We start from the raw sequence: 23,526 nt of genomic DNA, 5'->3' as shown, positions 1-23,526 counted from the left end.
ACCGCTTATTCATTTCCATAGATGCTGCCTGACCTGCTGAGTTCCTCCAGCATTTTCTATGTATTACTCTGAACTTCCAGCATCTGTGGAACTTCTTGTGTTTATGATCCCAGTGGCTTTAACCTGTTCCAGTACTGGGAGGGTCCTGCAGCGTGGGATGAATGCTGAGACAACTGTTTATTGCAAATAACCAAACAAGATGAACAGAAACAGAAGTGGTGGAAATACCCGGCAGCTCTGGCAGAGGAACAGTCTACATGCTGAGGGAGAAGAATAGTGAGGTCATGGATTGTCGGGTGGTGTAGTGGTTAGTACAATGCCTTACCGTTCCAGTGACCCAGGTTCAATTCCTGCTGCTGCCTGTAAGCAGTTCTCCCCGTGACCGCATGGGTTTCCTCCGGGTGCTCTGGTTTCCTCCCACAGTCCAAAAACGCGCTGGTTGGTAGGTTAATTGGTCTTTGTAAATTGTCCCATGATTAGGCTAGGGTTAAGTTGGGGGCTGCTGTGCAGCGAGGCTCAAAGGGTCGGGAGGGCCCGCACCACACAGTATCTCAATAAAAAAAATAAAATGGACTGTATCCAGATTAGGGATGAGGAAGTGCAAGCGGTCTCAGGGTGAGTTAGGGTGGTCAATGATGAAGTGTTCACTCAGTGGGAGCTACCGCAGAAACTGCATGCCTCTCACCGACATATCTGAAATAGCTTCAGCCATGGGTGAGTTGCCCGAGGACTAGAGGACAGCTAATGTTGTTCCGTTCTTCAAGAGCAGCTCTAAGAGTAAGCTGGGAAATCATAGGCTAGTGGGCCTGATGTCAGTAGTGGGTAAATTACTGCAAGGTATTCTAAGGAACAGAGTATGTGTGTATTTGGATGGACAGGGAGCATCTACATGGCTTTGCATATGGTAGCTCATGTCTAATTAATCTTTGAGAGTTTTTGGAGAAGGTTACTATGAAAGTTGATATTCTGCCTTCACTTTTCATCATACTTCCGTGATGTATTAATGTGTGGAATGATGGATGACAAACAAATGTTTTTCACTGTATCTCGGTACATGTGACTAGTGCAGCCAGAGATGTTGCCTGGCCTGCTGAGTGTTTCCACAATTTTCTATTTTTAATCTCAGATTTCTAGCGTCAGCAGTTTTTAATATTTCTTAGTTTTAAAAATTTTGTGATGATTCAGCAGAGCTTTTCAGTAGCCTCTTCCCATTGCGCAGGCTAAATGTGCAGTTATCCACACCGTGGCCACTTTATCAGGTACACCTGGATACCTGCTAGTTAATGCAAATATCTAATCAGCCAGTCATGTAGCAGTAACTCAATGCATTAAAGCATGCAGACATGGTCAAGTGGTCCAGTTGTTGTTCAGACCAAACATCAGAATGAAGAAATGTGATCTAAGTGACTTTGACCGTGGAATAATTGTTGGTGCCAGACAGGGTGGTTTGAGTATTTCAGAAGCTGCTGATCTCCTGGGATATTTTACGTACACAGTCTCTAGAGTTTACAAAGAATTGTGTGAAAAACATAAAAAACATCCAGTGAGTGGCAGGTCTGTGGGCAAAAAATAAATTGTTAATGAGACATGTCAGAGGAGCAACACACAAAAAATGCTGGAGAAACTCAGCAGGCCAGGCAGCATCTAGGGAAAGAGTGCAGTCAACGTTTCGGTCCTGCTTAAGGGTTTCAGCCTGAAACATCGACTGTACTCTTTTCCATAGATGCTGCCTGGCCTGCTGAGTTCCTCCAGCATTTTGTGTGTGTTGCTCAGATTTCCAGCACCGGCAGATTTTCTCATTTTATGTCAGAGGAGAATGGCTAGACTGGTTCAGGCTGACTTGGAGGGCAACAGTAACTGAAACAACCATGCATTACAACAGCGGTGTGCAGAAGATCATCCCTGAGCGTGCAACATGTTGAACCTGGACGTAGATGGGCTGCAGCACCAGAAGACCATGAACATACACTCATTGGCCACTTTATTAGGTACACGAGATAGATAACAAAGTGGCCACTGAGTGTATGTAGAACTACAGACAGCAAAGTCTCAAGCCATTTGACGCATGTTCAAACCAATAATATCAGAGGCAACAAGGTTGGACCCACAGAGAACACAGAATGGGACAAGACAGGATCAGGCCCCTTTGGCCCATGATGTGCCAGTGATTGTGCTAATTTCAACTGCGCATCTGTCTGCAATTGTTTCTCTTCCCTCTGTCCTCTGCCTCTTCATATGACTGGCTAAAACAGTGCTATATTTGCTTCCACAGAGAAAATTTATTATCAAAGTAAATAAATGTCACCATATGCTACCTTGAGATTCATTTCTTGCAGATGTTCACAGTAGAACAAAGGAGTACAATGAGTCAAAGTAATCCACACAAAAAGTCTGATAAACTACCAAAGTGCAGAAGGTAAACTTGCAAATACATACGTACATATATACAAATACACACAAACACACGCACATATCTACATACATAATTAATTAATTAATACATGCTGGGAACATGAGTTGTAGAGTTCTTGAGTCCATTAGTGTGGTGGTGAGTGAAGTTATCCTCACAGGTTCAGGAGCCGAATGGTTGGAGAGTAATGACAGCTCCTGAACCTGGTGGTGTGGGACCTGAGGCTCCAGTAGTTCCTTTGTGATGTTAGCAGCAAGAAGAGAGCATGGCCTGAACGGGGAGGGACAATGATGATGGATGCTGTTTTCTTGTGTTTGTAGATGAGCTCGATGGTGGGGGAGGCTTTTCCCATGACAGACTTGGCTGTAACCACCACTTTTTGTGGGCTTTCCCATTCCTGGGCATTGGTGAATACATTTACGCTGAACTTTGAACCATCTCCCTTTGTTGGGCATGCAGGCATTTATCACTCTTGCGGTAAAGAAAACTTTCAAATCTCCCCCTCTTAAAGCTGTCACCTCTAATATTTAACATTTCCACTGTGGCGGCAGACGATCAACCATACCATGAGGCAAGAGGTACAGAAGCCTGAAGTCCCACACCACCAGTTTCAGGAACAGTTACTTTCCTATAACCATCAGGTTCGTGAACTGACTCTAAGAACCTTAACTGTATCTCAGCAACGTAAAGCTAAGGACCACTTGTGCACAACCACGGCTCTGTCTTTGATTGGGTAGCACACCAGATAGCACAACACTATCACAGCTTGGGGAGTAGAGAGTTCAGAATTCAGTTCCAGTCTGTCTGTAAGGATTTTGTACATTCTCCTGATGCCTGTGTGGATTTCCTCCACGTGCTCCGGTTCCTTCCCACAGTCCAAAGATACACCCGTTAGTAGGATAATTAGTCATTGTAAATTGTCCTGTGATTAGGTTAGGGTAAATAGGTGGGTTGCCGAGCAGTCTGGCTCGTTGGACCAGAAGAGCCTGTTCTGCACGGCATCTCTAAATAAATAAATACATAAAATTTTTTCCTGTCTGAGTCACCATATGTACAGACACTTGTGTGTCTAGCTTCACTCTATGGACACACAATCAATCTATATATGTAAGCTATATTATGTGGACCAAAGACAAGAAGATCTGCAGATGCTGGAAATCCAAGTAACACACACAAGATGCTGGAGGAACTCGGCAGGCCAGGCAGAACTCATGGAAAAGAGTAAACCGTCGACAGTTCAGGCCAAGACCCCCCATTAGGACTGGCCTTGATGAAGGGTCTCAGTCTGAAACGTCGACTGTTTTTCTTTTCTGAAGAAAAAGCACTCAAGAAGGCAGTGAAAGTGTGGAACGAGCTGTCAGTGGAAGTGGTGGACACGGGTTTGATTTCAACATTTAAGAGAAATTTGGATAGGTACAAGGATGGGAGGGTACAGAGGTCAGATTGATAGTTTGGAATAGATTGGATAGGCTGAGGGCCTGATTCTGCGCCGTAGTGTTCTGTAATTCTATGATTTAAGTAGTTACACCATTCTTCCTTGTTCATTATTTTTCTCTCTAGGATTAGAGGAATCACTACCTGGTCAGCCTTGCTCTCCACCCTACCACAGGTATTCCGTTCCCACCACTCTAAAATTTAAACCATGCTTGTCTTTTCACTCTTCCATTTCTGGTGGAAGGATCAGTGAGGTGAAATACTGACTCTGTTTCAGTTGCCACAGTCTCTGCCCGAGCCTTTCTTGCATAATAAACACAAGAGACTCTGCAGGTGCTAATAATTTGGTCACACACACACCCACGCCCGCCCACCCGCCTGCCTGCCTACCTACCTACCTACCAGAATTCAGCAGGTCTGGCAGCATCGATGTCGAGGTTTTGAGCCCAGACCCTTCTTCATCACTGGAAAGTCAGGGGAAAGGTACCAGAGTAAAAATTTGGGAGAGGGGAAGGACGATAGCTAGAGGTGATAGGTGATGCCAGACAGGTGGGGGAGTGGCAATGAAGTGAGAAGCTGGAAGCAAAGGGCTGGAGAAGATGGAATCTGACAGGAGAGGAGAGTGCATCATGGAAGAGAGGGAAGGAGGAGGGACACCAGGGGACGGTGATAGGCAGATGAAGAGAGAGGTAAGAGACCAGAGCAGGGAATGAAAGAAGAGGGGAGGCGGAGGGAAAAGATCACCAGAAGGAGAAATTGATATCCATGTCATCCGGTTGGTGAATGTGTGTTGCTCCTCCACCCTGAGGGTGGCCTCATCATGGCAAAAGGAAGCCATGGACCAACAAGTCAGAATGGCAGTGGGAATAGGAATTAAAATGGCAGGAACCCAGAAATTCTGCTTTTGGTGGATGGACATCCTGTATTATCTGCTTTTGCTTCATAACTCCCTGCATCTGCAGTATTTTATCTCTCATTTCCATTTTCAAATTATTCATTAACTATATCTGTAAGAAGGAATGTGGTAATACAGGGAAATAACATGTCCTGTAGATTGCTAATTAATGTCTGGTACTTCTGCAACAAGATACAATTCAATTAAATGTGGCAGGATGTTTAAAAGATTCTCATTATTAGTGGGCAGAGACAAGATAATGGTGATAAAACTCTTCCGGCCTTGTTACTGTGATGTACATGCCTGATAATTAATTGGTAACAGAACTTTCTTTCAAGAATTTATTCCTGGGATATTTTATTTTTATTTATTCAGAGATACAGCACAGTAAGACATAGGTGTAGAATTAGGCCATTCAGTCCATCGAAACTGCTCCGCCATTCCATCATGGCTGATTTATTATCCTCAACTCCATTCTCCTGCTTTTTCCCCCATAAACTTTGAAGCCCCGACTAACCAAGATTCTACCACCCTCCACTGTAAATGTACCCAATCACTTGGCCTCCACAGCTGTCCACAGATTCACTGTCCTCTTGCTAAAGAAGCTCCTTCTCACCTCTGTTAAATAGGCATCCTCTATTCTGAGACTGTGCCCTTTGGTCCTAGACTCCCCCACTATAGGAAACATCCTCTCCCCTTCCACTCTACCTCAACCTTTCAGAAAAGAAGCAGTCCCAACACCGACCCCAGCGGAACATCACTAGTCACTGGCAGCTAACCAGAAAAAGACTCCTTTAAGCCCGCTGTTTGCCTCCTGTCAGTTAGACAATATTCTATCCAGGCCAGTATCTTTCTTGTAATACCATGGGCTCTTACCTTATTAAACAGCCTCATGTACGGCACCTTGTCTCCTTCTGAAAATCCAAGTTATGAACATGCACTGACATGCCTTTATCGATCTTGCCTGTTATTTCTTCAAAGAATTCCATGTGCCTCTAAGTACCCTAAATCCTCATCTGTAGTAATGGATTCCAGCATCTTACCAACCAATGAAGTCAGGCTAACTAGCCTATAATTTACATTCTTCTGCCTCCCTCCCTTCTTAAAGAGTGGAGTGACATTTGCAGTTTTCCAGTCCTCTAGAACCATTCCAGAACCTGATTCCTGAAAGATCACGGGTAATGGCTCCACAATCTCTTCAGTTCCCTCTTTCAGATCCTTGGGGTGTAGTCCACCTGGACCAGGAGACTTATCTACCTTCAGATCGTTCAGCTTCACAAGCAGCTTCTCCTTAGTAACAGCAATTGCACTCACTTCTGTCCCCTGACCCACTTGAATTTCCGGCATACCGCTAGTCCCTTCCATAGTGAAGACTGGTGCAAAACACTTATTGTGTCCGCCATTCCTTTTCTCACCCCCCCCCCCACCCCCCACTCCATTACCAGCTCTCCAACATCATTTTCCAGTAGTCTGAATTGAATTATAGAATTGAAAATACACGTGGACTAAGATGTTAACTGTCCTGTGCTATCATCAGTTGATCTGCCACCTGTCTTCAGGAGTTTCGGCCCGCTTATGATCAAGACTCCCTCGAGGTGGTGGGCCAGCAGTGCTAAAGCATCACCTCCCACTGATGAGCTTAACAACTTGGCATCTGCCTCTATCAGAGATGTTGGTCGCTTCCATCCAACAGATAGTCTACTCTTCAGGTGTCTATGCAGCTACTGAAGAGCTTACAAAAGATAGATACACTGTCCGACTATCTGCTCCTCTGGACGTACTTAGTCCACACCCATGATGATCCTGCCTCTACTGCCTCAGCTGCAGCCTTGCTGGTTGGCTGAAGAAAGTATGCTTGATCGTGGGCCTGCGCTGTACACCCTTGATTTAGAGCCTTATTTCACAAATGCTAAACCAAACCTGTACTTTCCAACATTATAAATCATATCGCCCATCACTCCCAACTTTCTCTTGCCTCTCTTTTACTTTTTTATATATCTGAGAAAACTTTTGGCATCCTCTTTTATATTATCGGTTAGATCGCCGTCATATTTAATCTTTTCACTCCTTATGGAATTTTACTTACCTTCTGCTACTTTTTAAAACCTTCCCAATCCTCTAACTTGCCACTAATATTTGGTCTATGCTATGCCCTTCCATTTGCTTTTATACTCTTTGACAGCCACGGTTGCCTCATCTTCCCTTTAGAATCTTCATCTTCATCATTGGGATATATCTATCCTCTGCCTTCCAAATTGCTTCCAGAAATTCCAGCCATTGTTGTTTAGTGGTCATCCCTGCTAGTGTTCCCTTTCAATCAACTTTGGCCAGCTCCTCTCTCATGCCTCTGTAATTCCCTTTACTCCACAGTATACTGATACATCTGACTTTATCTTTTACCTCTCAAACTACATGGTGAATTCTATCATATTATGAATACTGCCTCCTCAGGCTTCCTTTACCTTAAGCTAAACTGGTTCATTACATAACACCCAGAAATGTATTTTCCCTTTTGTGCTCAACCATGAACTTTTCTAAAAAGCCATCTAGTTGCCATTCTACAAAATCCGTATCTTGGGATCCAGCACCACCCTGATTTTCTTAATCTCCGTGCATATTGAAATCATCCATGACTATTGTAACATTACCGTTTTTAAATGCCTTTTCTATCTCCCGTTGTAATTTGTAGCCCACATCCCGATACCGTTCAGAAGCCTGTACATAGTTCCTATCAGAATCCTTTTACTCTTAATGTTTTTTATCTCTACCAATATGACTCTGCATCTTCTGATCCTATGTCACCACCTTCTAAAAAATTTCATTTCATTTTTTACCAATCAAAGCCACTCCACCCCATCTGCCTACCTGCTTGTTCTTTCGACACAATGTGTATTCATGGATTTTAAGCTCCCAATTATGATCTTTTTTCTGCCACAACTCAGAGATGGCCACAATGTCATACCTGCCAATCTCTTACTTTGCTACAAGATCATCTACCTTACTCCATTCACCGCATGCATTCAGATACAACACCTTTAGTCCTAAATTCTTCACCCATTTTGATTTTGTCCTTCAACTCAACTCACTAACTGCAATTTTGCCCTGTCATCTGTCGGTCCTTCCTCACTGTCTCACTACACACACGCATTGACTTGTATACCAAATGTCCCGTTCTCAGCTTTATCACTCCTGTTCCTATCCTCCGCCAAATTAGTTTTAACCCTCCCCAAAAGCTCTAGCAAGAATATTGGTTCCCCTCAAGTTCAGGTGTGAGCTGTTCTTTTAACAGATCATACCTTCCACAGCAGAGATGGCAATGGTCCAGAAATCTGAAACTCTGAATCCTGCACTAGTTCCTTAGCCACACGTACACCTGCCAAATTGCTACTGTGGCCCTTCTCTTCTGAACCACAGAGCCAGAGACTTGGTCGTAATGGCTTCGCCCTGGTAGGTTGCCCCACCACCCCCCTCCAACGTCATCCAAAGCAGCTGGAGGGGTACTTCAAGAAAGTGGCTTCCATCAGAAGGACCATGTGATATAGGAGCAAAATTAGGCCACTTAGCCCATCAATTCCCCTCTGCCTTTCCATCATGGCTGATTTATTATTCCTTTTAAACTAGAAGTTCAGAGGCTTGTCAATCACCGAGAAACTCCCCCAATCCACGTCTTCTCAACAAAATCTCTGTGGCTTAGACATACTGGCCCGAGTCTGACCCAGCACCAAATTAGATGTACCCTGGTGTCTCGACTGAATGAATGACTCCCCGTTCACTCAGTTAGATATTAAGACTGAATGAAACCAACAGTTCCAGCACAATTTTCCCTTCTGTAAAAGTCTGAAGTCATTCTCATAACATGAAGCAATACTTGGGAGCAAGGCACCCTCTGAATGAAGAGTTTTCAATTAGTCTTTGATACAGTGTCAAGAATGTGGCCATTTCAATGGGAGGTGGAACATGAACTCATTGCTCTTTTCCTTTTCTGGACTGCCAGAGAGCATAACTTGGATACAGAGCAGCTTCTGACCTAGTGACATCTCGAGGTCCAGAGAAAGGCTCCATTGTAATGCAAGGACTATCAGTGGATGTCTATACCATTTCAGCTCAGCGTTGAGTGAACTTGGAGACACCCTCTCTCTCTCTCTGACTTTGGTATAACTGGCTGAGGATCAGAAAACATCAACACCAGGTTCTGTATTCTGGGAATCACCGTGCCTCATTAGATTCTGCACCACAGTCCAACCAGTTGGAGATATGCATACCCCCGCGATTGGGAAGACACATTCAGTGGCTACTTTATTAGGTATTTCCTGTACCTATTGAAGGGGCCAGTAAGTGCATGTTCGTGGTCTTCTGCTGCTGTAGCCCACCCGCTTCAAGGTTCAATGTGTTGCATGTTCAGAGATGCTCTTTTGCACACCACTGTTGAAACCTGACGTTATTTGAGTTACTGTCACCTTCCTGTCAGCTTCAGCCATTCTTGCAATTCTCCACTAACCTCTCTCACGTCATTCATTGTATGTTTTTGCTTGTTTCTTGCACAATTTTCTGTAAACTCTAGATAGTGTTGTGTGTGTGAAAATTCCAGGAGATCAGCAACTGGAAATTTTGACCACGTCTGGGTACTTTAATACACTGGGTTGCTGCCATATGATTGGCTGATTAATTATTTGATTAATGAGCAGGTGTACAGGTGTACCTAATAAAGTGCATGCCTTGGACTGCAGTTCGGAAAATGCAATATGCGCAATGTTAACAAAGACGTTCCTCAGTTAGGGCATTTAGATGTAGGGACATTATGTTGCTGTTACACAAGGCGGTGAGGTTACATTTGGAATATTCTGTTCAGTTTTGGTCACCCCGCTTCATGAAAGATGCCATGAATTTGGAAAGATTGCGGAAAAGACTTTTGAGGATGTTGCCAGAACTCAAGGTACTGAGTTATAGTGAGACGTTGAGCAGGATATTACTTTATTCCTTGCGGAGTAAGAGACTGAGGGGTGATCTTGACAAGGACTTAGGTTAGATGTAGACATAGTGGACCAAAGAGCCTATTTCAGTGTTGTGTGACTCTGTGGTTCCATGGAAGAAGTTATGCAATGAGGAGATGGCAGGTTGCTTTGAAAGATAAGATGAACTTATATTGTGCCAATAACAACTTCAAGCTCTCAAAGCATCATTAAGGACCCCCATCACCAGGATATGCCCTTTTTTCATTGCTACCATCAAAGGGGAGGTACAAGAGCCTGAAGACACACACTCAATGTTTCAGGAACAGTTTCTCCCACTCCACCATCAATGAACACTACCTCACTATTTTTTTGCTTGCTTTTTACACGACTTTCTTAACCCAATGTTTAAATATTCTGTATTCCTTACTGCAATTTATAGCTCTTTTATTCTGTATTGCAATGTACTGCAGCTACAGAGCAACAAATTAGTGACATACACCAGTGATATTGAACCTAGTTCTGACCTGGATTCAGATTCTTTTCCAACACAGTTCACAGCCGCGGTGTGTGGTTTTACATGTGGCAACTGCTGTAAAAAAATCTAGCTCTTCTTGAGTACAGCCAACTGGACAAACCACATTGGCAATGACCCTGCCATCTGTGTCTGTGATTTGGGTTGAGAATAACTAGCAAAAATACAACAAGGAGAGAAGAAAAACAGATTACAGAATCAAGGGGCAATGTTAGATATTCTGATTGACACCCCAGTCCTGCAAAGCATGCAGATACGATCAAGGGTTTTAGCTGCACAGACCAAACATCAGAATGGGAGAGATTTGTGACTTTGACCATGGAATCATTGTTGATGCCAGATGTGGTGGTTTGAGTATCGCAGAAAGTGCTGAGCTTCTGGGACTTTCACACACAGCAGTCTCTCCAACTTACAGAGAGTGGTGTGAGAAACAGATAGCATGCAGTTCTGTGGGTGAAAGCATCTTCTTAACAAGAGTGGTCAGAGGAGAATGGTCACACTGTTTCAAGCTGACAGGAAGGCGACCGAAACCACACATTACAAGTGTGTGCAGAACACTGCTGAATGCACAAAACATTGTGGATGGGCTACAACAGCTGGAGGCCATGTACGTGGACTCAGTGGCCACTTAAATAGGTACAGGAAGAACCCAATAAAGTAGCCACTGAGCGTAGAACAGTACAGCACAGGAACAAACCATTCAATAGCTGTGTCATACTGACTGAAACTAAATCTCCACTGCCCACACATGATCTGCAATCCCTCCATTCCCTGCAATCATGTACCTGTCTAAATGCCTCTTCGATGCCGCTTTCGTATCTGTTTCCACCACTACCCATGGCAGTCACTTATGGGCACCTTCTACTCAGTGTAAAAAATGGCAACAATGATATAAATTTATTCCTTTTGAGTAGCCTCCAAAATAATGGCATGATTATTGATTTTATCTTCCGATAACTCAGCCCCATATTCTCCACTCTGGCCTCATTCCTCTTCCCACCTGCTTATCACCCCCACCCCCAGTTCTCTTCTCCTTCTCTTTCTCCTTTGGTCCACTCTCCTCTCCTATCAGATTCTTTTCTCTCTTCCTCACCAACTCTTTACCTTTTCTACCCACTTGGCTTCACCTATCACTTTATTATGATTATGATGGCGCTAAACGACGACTCCTGTGCTTGCATCTTCGGAAACAGCTCTATTTCCATCTTCAGTATCTCTTTTGTTTCCTTTTCAGGGTTCTTTTGAAGACCCTGACCTGGAGTTACTCTCTGACTTTGGGACTTTGCAGGAGTGGGACGACCGGCCGCTTTTTGATATCCCAAGGAGACAGCCTAAAAGACTACCATGACTTCAGATGGCTGGATTTTCATGCCTCTGGAGATGTGCTGGTTCTGGGCAGGAGAACACGGGATGTTGGGAACAGTGGGTCAGCTGCGGGGGGTTGATGGCCTGGAGAACTGTGCCTTTCCACGGATGACTCTTTGGGCACAGAGCTTGGAAAAAGCGACACAACAGACTTTTTTAACATCATAAATCAGCCAGTTATTGCTATGTATCCCCTCTCGCTGTGAAACGGGGACACCTCTTTTTCCCTTATTAGGGGGAGAGGGAGCCTGTGGTATGTCGAATTACCGGGTGAGTAGTCTTTGGGGTACTGCAAGTCTGTGTCTTTATTGATGCTTTGCTGCACACTTGAGTGCTCAGTGGAGGGGGCTGATGCTTTTCTGCTGGTGGGGGTGGGGAGCTGTGGAGGGTCTTTAGGGTTCTAATGTTTAACTGTCATTCATTCTTCGGGGCACTCCCCTGTTGCAAAGAAAAAGAATTTCAGGATGTATATTGTATACATTTCTCCGACATTAAATGTACCTATCGAAACCTAGCTATCCTCCTTCCCCTCCCCTTACCTTTTTATCCTGGCATTTTCCCTTCCCTTCTGGTCCTGAAGAAGTGCCTCAGCCTGAAATGACGACTGTTTATTCATTTCCGTAGACGCTGCCTGACTTGCTGAGTTCCTCCAACATTTTCTGTGTGTTGCTTTGGACTTCCAGCATCTGCACAATATCTTGTGTTTACTCTTTCAAGCTTTTCGGTATCTTTTCTGCATGCAATACTCCAAATTATACCTCAAAACAACATCCAAACTCCTGTACCTAACGCCCTGATTTTTGAAGGCCAATATTTCAAGAGTGCTCTTTTTGACCTTATCTACCTGTGGTGTCCCTTTCAAGGAATTATAGATTTGTATTCCCAGAGCCCTTTGTACTACCACACTCCTCAGTGCCCTACCATTCATTGTGTAAGTCCTATCCTGGTTTGTCCTCCCATAGTTCAACACCTCACACTTCAAAGTTCAAGGTTCAAATTTATTATCAAAGTATATACACCACATACAACCTTGAGATTCTTTCTTTCCCAAACAGCTTTTCTTGGTAGCGGGTTTAGATTTTTTTTGCATAATAAAATTATTACTTTTCAATATTATAATTCAATTTAATTTACATGAATATGGGGTAATGAGACAATAGGTGTGATTCATATATATTGTAATTGATATATGATATACATCCTCCTGTACTCTGTATCCTTCTTTGTAAGAAATCAATAAAAATATTGAAAAAGAAAAAAAGAGATTCATCTCCTTACATGCACCCACATAAGAAAAGGGAACACGATAGAATCCATGAAAAACCACACATAACAAAGACCAACATACACTCAGTGTACAAGTAAACATCTTAGGATTCCAGCCTGAAACAGGTATTTCCTGTGGTATTCCTCGAGGACTTGAGGCCTGTTGCATTTCCTTTGTCCGCTGGTAAAATCATGATGTCTGGGTTTCGCTGGAGTGCCTGGAGGGCCAGTGTTATGAGCCCAGCCCCCTCCTTTGTGAGAATCGCCAGAGCCCTAATGAAGGGGGGGGGGGAGGGGTCAATGACCCAAGAGAAGAGAGAGATACGTGCGGTGTCCCTCGTTTCACGGCGAGGCAAAAGCTGGCGACTGTGGTCATTGTCTCGTGGAGACACCTTTGTGAATTGGGAACTGTACTACGTGTATACCCTCAGGGCAACGTGGGTGGAGAGACGGAGAGAGATTGCATCATCCCAACCTGATTGACATCTGAGACCCCGTGAGTTCAGATAAAAGAGGGGTTGTAAAGACGGCCCCCCAGACGCACCAGAAGACACGCTAGAAATCCTGTGACAGCGTTTAATAGTGACAGCCGGTGGGGGGGTTCGTGTGCATCTTTTCCTTGCCTGGGATTGGCGACCTCACCACGAAAGAACGGCTTTAGCTACCGGAGAGGCCACAAGTGGACGGCCACCCCCCAACGAGACTCCGACGGATCGAACTCCTAAAGGTTGGAAAAAACCCGCCGGGTAACTGTTTCATTCAATCTCTCTCTCTTTCTAACAAAAGTGCACCACCGCGACACCCCAGAAGACGGCAGCTGGTAGAACTGCAGTGAACGCAAGAGACTTTTAGATATACAGCGTACAATATATACCTTACCCCTAGACAACAATAGAGCTTATTTCTTATTGATTATTACTATACCTGCGCTTTAGATTGAGTATTGACGACGTATGTTATCTGAATGTTTGTATTAACCTTACTTTTGTGCCCCTTTATAAATAAAAACGTTTGAAAATGGTACCATCAGACTTCAGCGGACCTCTCTATCTTTGCTGGTAAGTGATCCAGTTACGGGATACATAACACCAGTCACTCTTTTTTTGTAACCTTCGGTTGAGGGCCATGCACACCTCTATCCTTACCTCCTCTGCAGTATCTGGTGGTAGCTTTTGGATCGCTTACTCTACTCCGTCAATGTAGTCCGTATAAGTCTGGGGACCGGAATGAAGGATAGCCCCTTGGCGAGGACTGATCTAGTCGCCTCATCGATGCTTTACCCAGGTTGATTGATGTCAGTGCTTTCTGGGTCCAATTTGTTTGGATGGCTGCACGTTGCTTGGATAGTTTGTTGAATTTCCCGAGCTGCCTCACAGTGTTCCTTTGTGAGAATAAGCAAGTAAATAAATACCACTGAGAAGCTGAGCTGTGGAGTCTCTGAAAGTGAGTCCACAGGCTGCAGTCAGTTCAGTGCTGAGGTGAGTGAAGCTGGACAACAGCTGCTCCCGAACCCGGTGGCACGGGACCCAAGACTCCGGCACTTCCATCCCGATGGCCGTAGCGGGAAGAGAGGGAGGCAGCTCATACGCAGTAGACGTTGCCGAACACCTGCTTATTTTCTGCTCTTCAAGCCTCTGCTTTAATATCGCTCATCGCTTCAATCAGTGCGGGATCGTTTATCGCTCTTGGGTCTCCATGCGGCATCTGTACCCAGTGATGGCGCCCCAGCTTTAGCAGCAGTCGTAAGAGTCAAGTTCACCTAATCTTTCATGAGATTGTAAAACTGCTAGCTCATATGGATGACTAAAATTTACATTTCTTAAAGAGAGATTACAGGCTGTGGATTGCCGTGGTCGTGGTTCAGAAGTATATCTAGTTGATACAGATGTAGTAGTTTCCAGGGCCACCTGCAAAACTTTACTGTATATTGGCAACACCATCTTTCCACAGCACCTTGTCTGCATTATCACTACCTTATTTTTGATCTCTTGTCTACCAAAAGCAATTGGGAAGATAAAACCTCACTTATTTTCAAGATAGAAATCCACAGGGCTTCTGGACAATGTGCGTGCACTGAAATGCTTCACTGCCAAAGCTATTCAACTGTACAGTACAGGCAAAAGTACGCATGCCATGAATCTGACTCCAATCTCCTTATCCACAGATCCCACCCACTCACTTCCCACGACTGGAAGTTCCCTGGTTGCAGACTGACACAGGTCACTGTTGTCAAGAGAAACAGCCAGCAACATTCACTGCCCCACCAGTCCATCTCCTGCTACACACAACTGAAGCAATCCTTCCATTTGCTGGCACTGAATGCCCAAGTTGGTGTGCTTTTTCATTGACATTATTATTCTATTCTGGATTTATTGAGTATGCCCAGAAGTAAATGAACCTCAGGGTTGTATATGCACTTTGATAATAACTTTACTTGAACTTTTGATGGCATGCAAAACAAAACTGTTAACTGTATCTAGGTACGTGTGACAATGATAAACCAATTTACCAATGTCCAATCTATCAGTCCATTTTGCTCTATCTTTCTATGTCTCCACCTTTCAATATATAAATTAGTCAATGTAAGTACATGAGAATTACAGCCAAACATAATATTCTGGGAAGTGTTTCGGACAAAACTCCTAAAGAATGCTGGAAATCATATGACATAAATGTTACAAGAAAACAACTTACTCGCAGCATGCAGTCGAACCAAATGATGAATCATAATTTCTCAATCAATCCCAGTCTGTCCCTGCTGGCATCAGCCCTAGCCATCTGGCAGTCAGTGAGCCTGTGACATTCACAACACAGTGCCAAGCTGTTGCTAAGTGAGAAGCTGACTGAAGAGCCAAGGATCAGAGGAACCAAGAATGAAGCAGGAGAGAGGAAAATTATCAATGCATTGCAGTTGTGGCTCAGCTGGTAGCAGGGTAAGGACCTCCTCAGCATTCCACACACTGACAAAGAGCGCTGACACAAGGAAGCAGCGTCCACCATCCAGGCCATGCTCTCTTCTCACTGCTACCACTGGAAGGAGGTACAGGACAGGTTCACAAACAGTTTAATCATCAAGCTCCTGAACTCCTAGACTGGATAACTTCACTTACCTCAACTCTCTTCCAAAACCTATTGACTCACTTTTAAGGACTTTACAACTCGTGTTCTCAATTCATTCTTTCTATCTATCTTTCTGTCTATCTATCTGACTGTCTGTACTTACAGTATGTCTTCTTTTGGACATTGTTTGTCAGTCTTTGTGAATAGTTTTTCATTGATTCTATTGTGTTTCTTTACTATGAATATGCACAAGAAAATGAATCTCAGAATAGTAGGTGTGTAGCATCCATTAGTCTAGTGAGACCATGGATCTGCGTCCTCTCCGGGGTGCAGGCCTGGGCAAGGTTGTATGGAAGACCAGCAGTTGCCCATGCAGCGAGTCTCCCCTCTCCACACCACCGATGTTGTGAAAGGGAAGGGCAAGGGCCGATACAGCTTGGTACCCGTGTTGTCGCAGGAGTTGCCAGAACAAGATTGAAGACAACGTCGGACTGCCTTAGGGACTCCAGCTCCGGATTTGTCCTCAGGGTTTACTCCCGAAGCCTTTCCCATGAGTGGGTATGGCTGCAAGGCAGCGGAGGTTTGAAATCAGAGTTTTTCCTCTCTTAGATGGACTGCCTTCAAAGGCTGACGAGCTCCATCTACCTGAAGCACTGGTTTTAAGGAGCCAGGACCCGCCTTCGCCCCTTCTCTTGTCAGTAGAAACAGTTTCGCCGGGCTTAGAGGCTACGCCACATGAGAAGGCCAGGAGTTGGACTTGGTTGTCAGAGGCTATTTGAGGAGCATGCCGTGAGGAGCACTTTTTGGTAGTGGGAGCTTGTCATGGTTACATATACGTACTTTTATAATAAATTTACTTTGAACTTTGAATGCTTGCCTCTGAGAGAGGGCAGTGTGAACCCACTCCTGTGTCCTGGCAAAAGCACTGCAGGCAATCTAGATGAGTGCTGCATTGTCGGAATGGCCTTTTTCCGAACGGTGTTCAAGTTAATGACATTGCAAGCCCCTTCAATTTTTTTTAAATGACAAATTCTCATTGAAAATCATTAATATTAATTGGTTGGCCGTGAATTTCAATGCTCTTAGCACAAACTTTCTGTATATGATGTTACGTACCCGCAACTGGGTCACTTACCAGCGAAGATAGGGAGGTCTGTTGAAGTCTGATGGTACTATTTTTAACAGTATTTATTGATAAAAATACACAAAAATAATATCAATGCAAACATACATATAATATACGTCGTCAAAACTAAATCTAAAAGCGCGGGTATAATAATAATCAATAAGAAATAACTCTATCGTTGTCTAGGGGATAATGTATTGTCCGATGGAAATATAAAAGTCACTCAAGTTCATTCAAGCTGCAGCTTTTGGTTGGAGAGAAAGACGGATTAAAACTTGCCCATTCCTTTTATGATGTCAATCCTTTGAGAGTCGTTGGGGGCTGATTTCCCCTTTGTGGTTAGCTAAAGCCGGGCTTCTGTGGTAAAGGCCCACCAATTCCGAGGCAAATGGAAAAGGACGCACGTGGGCTTTTCCACCGGCTTTCGCTATTACGCTGTTACAGGAGTTCTAGCATTTCTTCTGGTGCGTCTGAAGGGGCTGTTCCCCAGACCCTCTTTTATCCTGACTCACAGGGTCTCAGATGTCAATCAGGTTGGGACGATGCAATCCCTCCACCAACCTCCCCCTCGGTTCATTGCCTGGGAGCTTCAATGAATCGTACAGTATTCAATACACAATCCCGTCTCCAAAAGACAATGACCTGTTTCGTGACTTTGTATCGCTGGGGCCAGGACATTTTAAACGTCTCTCTCTCATTTCCTGGGTCTCCTGACCTGACTTAATAACAATCTTGCGATTCTCAAAAAGGAGGGGGGGGGAAGCACAGACGTAACAATAAACAGACTACTGTGCACTCCAGTTTCACAACATCAAAGGGGGGCATGAAACAGAAGACACAAGAGATTCTGCAGATGCTGCAAATCTGGAGCATCAGGTGCAAAATGTTGGAGGAACTCAGCAGATCAGGCAGCATCTATGGAGGGGAACAGCCGAGCACAGAGGACCTGTGCTAATCCAACTGGCTGGACTGTTTACCGACATCTTTAACCTGTCAATTCTGCAGTCCGAGTTACCCACCTGCTTCAAGTAGGCTTCAATCATACCGGTGCCCTGGAAGAATGTGATAAGCTGCCCCAATGACTATCATCCAGTTGCACTTATATCCACTGTGATGAAGTGCTTTGAGTGGCTGGCAATGAAATACATCAACTCCTGAGAAGAAACCTGGATTGGCTCCAATTTGCCTACCGTCACAACAGGTTCACAGCAGATGCCATATTATTGGATCTCCGCTTAACCCTGGAACATCTGAACAGTGAAGATGCATTCATCAGGATGCTCTTCATTGACCACAGCTCTGCATTCAATACTATCGTAACCTCAAAACTAATCAAATTCTGGTAAGCTAGCAGCATGCTCGGATACAGCAGCCTCTCAGGGGCCAACCAAAGGCGGTACTTTTCTTTTTTAAGTGTCTTCTTTACGATCACAAGACAGTGATGGACTCCGAGAACTTCAGATACTGCAGGTCTACAGCATTCGTAAGCTGCTCGCTGGCGGAGGAGCTGGACTTGGGGGAGACCGTGTTGCTGCATGTTACGGGAAGGCATTGAAGGCATCAAAGTTGGTGCACAAAGGCGGCGTGCAGTGTAACCACGGGTGATTGTCTTGGATGTTTCTCTTGCAATCGCATTACCCTGTTGGACACTGATATGGTAAGATGCCGCAGGCCAGTTTCTCTTCTTTGGTGGCACGAGAGACAGCAGGGGAGCTGCGCAGTTTCAGTGGTTAAGCACACTAGGCCTCAAGTTGTGGGCTTGCCTGCTGCTGCAGTCCAGGAGATGAGACGCCGGTGGTAGTGTAGTGTGGCGTTCGTGCTCTGTTGGGGGCTGGCCCCTCCTGTCAGTGCTGCCCTCCGGTGTTTGAATCGTGGAATGACAGGCTGGACTGCATGCTTGTATTTGTCCGCAGACTGCTGGGAACAGCAACATCAATTTGAGGGGCATGTAACTCAGGGACTTGGGCTATAGATACAGCTGTGCACTCACTGCATTGAATGCGCTGTGTGCCTTGTGCTGTGTACATTTTGCACCTTGGCCCCAGAGGAACACTGTTTGCTTTGGCTGTATTCATGCATGGTTGAATGATAATTAAACTTGAATTTGAAGCTCCAAGACCTCAGCCTCCATACCTCCTTGTGCAACTGCATCCTCGACTTCCTCACTTGCAGACCCCAGTTGATAGAGAATCTCCTCCGCAACCACCATCACCACAGGAGCACCACAAGGCTGTGCGTCTAGTCCCCTTCTTCACTCACTTTACACTTATGACTGCGATGCTAAGTACAGCTCTAATGTCATACTTAAGTTTGTTGATGATACCACTGTTGTTGGCCAAATCAAAGGTGTTTTCAAATCAGCATGCTGAAGGGAGATTGAAAATTTTGTTGAATGGTGCCACAACAACAACCTCTTACTCAAAGTCAGCAAAGCTAAAGGCTGATTATTATCGACAGGAGGAGGAGACTGGAGGCTCATGAGCCAGTGCTCATTGTGAGGCAGGAGGTGGAGGGTCAGTAGGTTTAAAATCCCTGGTATTATCATTTCCGAGGGTCTGTTCTGGAACCAGCATGTAACTGCCGTTAGAAAGAAGGAACGGCAGCACCTCTACTTTCTTAGAAGTTTGCACAGATTCCGCATGTCATCTAAAACTTCGACAAACTTCTAAAGATGCACAGTAGAGATTATTCTGACTGGCTGAATCACAGCCTGGCAAGGAAACATCAAAGTCCATGAACCAAAAAGCCTACAAAAAGTAGAGGATACAATCCCGTCCATCACAGGAAAAGACCTCCTCACCATTGAGCACATCTACAAGGAGCACTGCCGCAAGAAAGCAGCAGTCGTCATCAAGGACCCCACCATCCAGGCCATGCTCTCTTCTCATTGTTGCCATCGGGAAGGAGGTACAGGAACCTTAGGTCCCACACCACCAGGTTCAGGAACAGTCTAACCTTTAGGCTCCTGACCAGTGTGGATAACTTCACTCACCACAATGCTGAACTGACACTGCAACTCACGTTTTCAATATTTACGTTTTTATTTGTGCATTTGTAGTTTGTCTTCTTTTGTGCATTGGTTGTTTGTCAGTCTTTGTGCGCATTTCTTCACCGATTCCATCGTATTCCTTTGTGATTGTAAATGCCCGCAAGAAAATGAGCCTCAGAGTTGTTGATTTGGCAGGGGAATGGGAAACTGAGTGGTAGATGTGTGGATGAGGTAGTTGGTATACAAGCCGAGACTGTCAGGAAGGACTGGCAGATGACAGGGCAAAACTGCAGTCAGTGGAATGACTTGCAGTGTAACATGGGACAAAATGAATACAGGACTGAAAGTGAATATGGTGACATATATGTACTTCGAAAGTAAATTCACTTTGAACCTTGATCTCGTTTTTCTAACCTGGGGAGTATAGGGAGATGTTGTTAATTCCTCCTTCATGGAAAGTCTCTCCATCCCAGCATCAAGCTGCTGAATCTTTGTTGGATCATAAGCTTATCCCTCCTGAGGTAATCAGATCTGTGCACAAGATTCAGTTCTGGTCCCACGAATGTTCTATATCAGTGCAATAATATCCTCTTTCTCTTCTAACAAAGGCCAGTATATAATTTGCCTTCCTGATTACTCACTATACCTGCAAATTAACTTTCAGCGATTCATTCATGTACAATGACACCCAACACCAGTTCATTTAAATCCCTTATTGTTGAATAAACTCTGCTGACCCACGACTGTGCTGCAACACACAGCTCGAACCATATCATCAAGTTTGCCGATGACACGACCATGGTGGGTCTCATCAGCAAGAACAATGAGTCAGCTTACAGAGAGGAGGTGCAGCGGCTAACGGACTGGTGCAGAGCCAACAACCTGTCTGTTAATGTGAACAAAACAAAAGAGATGGTTGTTGACTTCAAGAGGGCACGGAGCGAACACTCCCCGCTGAACATCGACGGTTCCTCGGTAGAGATCGTAAAGAGCACCAAATTTCTTGGTGTTCACCTGACGGAGAATCTCACCTGGTCCCTCAACACCAGCTCCATAGCAAAGAAAGCCCAGCAGCGTCTCTACTTTTTGCCGAGGCTGAGGAAAGTCCATCTCCCACCCCCATCCTCATCACATTCTACAGGGGTTGTATTGAGAGCATCCTGAGAAACTGCATCACAGCCTGGCTCAGAAATTGCACCATCTCAGATCGCAAGACCCTGCAGCGGATAGTGAGATCAGCTGAGAAGATCATCGGGGTCTCTCTTCCTGCCATCACGGACATTTACAATACACGCTGCTTCCGCAAAGGAAACAGCATTATGAAGGACCCCATGCACCCCTCATACAATCTCTTCTCCCTCCTGCCGTCTGGGAAAAGGCTCTGAAGCATTCGGGCTCTCACGACCAGACTATATAACAGTTTCTTCCCCCAAGCTATCAGACTCCTCAATACCCGAAGCCTGGACTGACACCGTGCTCTACTGTCCTGTTTATTATTTATTGTAATGCTTGCACTGTTTTTATGCACTTTATGCAGTCCAGTGTAGGTCTGTAGTCTAGTGTAGCTTTCTCTGTGTTCTTTTTAACTTATGTAGTTCAGTCTAGTTTTTTGTACTGTGTCATGTAACACCATGGTCCTGAAAAATATCTCATTTTTACTATGCACTGTAGCAGCAGTTATGGTCGAAATGACAATAAAAGTTGACTTGACTTGAAATACTCCATCTTTTTATGTTCTTCTACTAAAGACATTATTTTCTTCCTTTTGGGCACCCCCTTGGGATTCAGGAAGCTGCTTCCAGAGAGGAGGATTTTGTTTATAAACCGAAAAATGGACAATTATCATTTGATATGGTAACCAAACCTCTAAGCATTGTATCAAATGATATCCAAAGCACACAAGGCTGGCAAGAAAACAACAATTAGTGAAAGTGGGGAGCGATAGAGAAGAAATTAGTTCCGCCCCTTGTAGGAACCAGTGTGTGCACACGTATCAGATTTTTAACTTGATATTATGGAATTGCCAGTGGGGAGAGCAATTGAATGGATGTTTGAGGTTGATGGCTTTTGAACCTGCTTCGATGAAGAACATTAACTCTGTTCCTCTCCCCACGGACACTCAGCAGCCTCGCTACTTCCATTTTATGGATCATAGTTCTCATTACCAGATTGAGGCCAGAAAACACAGGAGCAGAATTAGGCCATTCAGCCCATTGAATCTGTTCTGCCATTCCATCATGGCTAACTTAATCCCTTTCCCATTCTCCTGCCTTCTCCACATACCCTTTGATGCCCTAACCAAAAACCTATCAACCAATCAGAGAATTATTTCTTTGGTGCTGTCCAATACTTATCCACCAATTAGTATTATTGGATGCAGATTATGTGATAAATAACACATGAGGTGCATAGATACAATGAATGCCCCCCAGTCCTTGTGTGACTGCCAACTAATGAACTATTTCCTCAAAACATGCAAAATGCTGAAGGAAATCAGCAGGCCAGGCAGTATCTATGGAAAAAAGTACAGTCGATGTTTCACGCTGAAACCCTTCAGCAGGACTAAAGAGAAAAAGGTGAGTAGATTTAAATTTGGGGGAGGGGAGAGAGAAACACGAGGTAATAGGTAAAACCAGAAGGAGGGGGGGATGAAGTGAAGAGCTGAGAAGTTGATTGGTTGAAGACTTGCAGAGTTGGAGAAGGCGAGGATAGAAGGCCTTGGAAAAAAGAAAAGGGAGAGGAAGGCAATGGGCAGGCAAGGAGATAAGGTGAGAGAGGGAAAAGGAGGTGGGGAATGGTGAAGGAGGTGGGGAATGGTGAAGGAGAGTGGGGTCCATCACTGGAAGTTCAGTGTTGAATTCTGTGTTAGAGAAGGCAGCTGACAGACACTTCGCTTGTACATTCTGTGTATTTGATATTCAAAATGGGGGGGGGGGGGGTCATTATACAGCGACCTTCTTCCCAACTCCTTTATGTAGTCCAGGCATTAGAAGCAGAGTTAGGCCATTCGACCCATCAATAACTGCCCTGCCATTCGATTGTGGCTGATTTATTACCACTCTCAACTCCATTCTCTTACCTTCTTCCCATAACCTTTGATACCCGTACGAACAAAGAACCTATTGACCTCTACTTTAAATATACCCAATGACTTGGCCTCCACAGCCGTCTGTGACAATCAGTTCCACAGATCCACCACCTTCTGGCTAAATAGATTCCTCCTCATCTCTGTTCTAAAGGGACATCCCGCTATTCTGAAACTGAGCCCTCTCCACATCCACTCTTTCTCGCCCTCTCGATATTCGATAGGGTTAAATGAAAACCCCATTCTCTTTGACATCCTGTACGAATCAAGAACCTATCAACCTCTGTTTTAAATATAACTCATCTTTATAAATTGTTTGCTCGTGTGTAGGGGTTCCACGGCTGGGCATTCACAAGGGCACCGAGGTAGCGCAGTGGTTAGAGATGCCATTACGGCGCAGGGCGCCAGAGTC

General features: G+C 44.7%; 1 protein-coding gene across 1 annotated transcript in view; it reads right to left on the bottom strand.

Annotated features, from left to right (window-relative positions):
• Nucleotides 1-23,526, bottom strand: part of LOC140725762 (rho guanine nucleotide exchange factor 26-like) — a 202,796-nt gene that overhangs the window by 29,390 nt on the left and 149,880 nt on the right. The window lies entirely within an intron of this gene.

Source organism: Hemitrygon akajei, chromosome 3, assembly GCF_048418815.1.
Source record: "Hemitrygon akajei chromosome 3, sHemAka1.3, whole genome shotgun sequence".
NCBI classification, from domain to species: domain Eukaryota; kingdom Metazoa; phylum Chordata; class Chondrichthyes; order Myliobatiformes; family Dasyatidae; genus Hemitrygon; species Hemitrygon akajei.
The sequence above is the reverse complement of the archived record's forward strand: the minus strand, read 5'-3'. Positions and strand labels throughout refer to the sequence as shown.